The sequence below is a fragment of the Necator americanus genome, chromosome X (genome assembly GCF_031761385.1).
Source record: "Necator americanus strain Aroian chromosome X, whole genome shotgun sequence".
Taxonomy (NCBI): Eukaryota; Metazoa; Nematoda; class Chromadorea; order Rhabditida; family Ancylostomatidae; genus Necator; species Necator americanus.
The window spans coordinates 25,694,080-25,695,406 of record NC_087376.1 but is presented as its reverse complement, the minus strand read 5'-3'; positions in this window follow the sequence as shown (position 1 = coordinate 25,695,406).

Genomic DNA, 1,327 nt, shown 5'->3' with positions numbered 1-1,327 from the left:
TTTTGTGTACGTTCTCAGATTATTAATACACGCACACAGTAAACGCGTGCTGCGATTTGATACCGCCCATTTTCTGATCGCCTTTATAGGAGCGCCTTTGAAGAACAGGATCGGCGGTGAAGTACGTCACGACCTATAGTCTGTAGAGTAACACATACGGTTCCGCCTTTCTTTTATAGAGCCGCCTAGGAGAGGTGATGAACTCCGAGTCAATAAAGCAATTAGTACCTCAATTCATCGTCAGGATCCTCTGTGGAAAAATATTAATCCGGTGACATGAATGGTTTAGGTCTATTGCTAAATAATTTTTCTTTTCAGAGTCATGGATCGTTGGCTAATATTTTCGACATAATTCTTCTGAATTAAGACTAGATAAAATAGTAGGTGAAGCGCTCTAAAATTGACGTCATTTTCACTGGAAATAAATAGTAGGTGGCTCCAAATTATGCAATAAACGATTAATTTGTTCTTGAAATTTTTTATCACTTACTCCTCTTGTACGTTTGATCTTCGCTTCAACAATCACAAGGTTTAAAATGAGAAAAGTCGCCGCCATAATTGATGATTGATAACAATGTGATGCTACAGGTTTTCAATCAGAATCTTAACAATTTACCTGTGATCAATAATAATTTGCAGACATCTTTTATGGTGAAATATTCGAAAGTTTTAGGAAGAACGTGGCAACAAAAAATAAGACAGAGGCTGTACTCAACGTTTATTATAATCTAGTGAAAGTAAGAAGTAGAAAGTGTGTAGCAAACCAGGAAGATGGCTCACTTGAAAAAAAAAATGTGTACGATAATCTTAGACTAATGAAAGTCTCAAAGCAAATTTAAAATTAATTAAATAAAAACTGATAAAACAAGAAAAGTGACCGCGAAATAAGATTGAAGATCATTTTTGGAAAAACGCAGAGCTATTTAGCATTGAAAAATAAGTTTATTCTATTTTTGTAACATTACTGCTTCTAGTTCTTAGAAATGTAATTTGGATACAAAAAATTAACTTCCATTTCCCTCCACTCATTCTTTTTTTCTGATGACATAGGTGAGATATTTAAATTTTGGATAAAACCTCAGATATCTAGAACTAGACCAAGGACTAGATTGAGAAGCAAAAAAGGAAAATTAAGGTCTCAGCTCATGCTCATAAAAAACGAAATATTAAGTTGATGTAATTTCTACTTTTTCACCTTTTCACCAACACGCACGGAATCCGATAACTTTCCCCTTGCGATTCCTCAGTAAGGTAGGGAAAAGGAAAGAAACTAGTTACCTATAGTAATCAATAGTAGGCAAAACTATTATTTATTAAAATATCAATT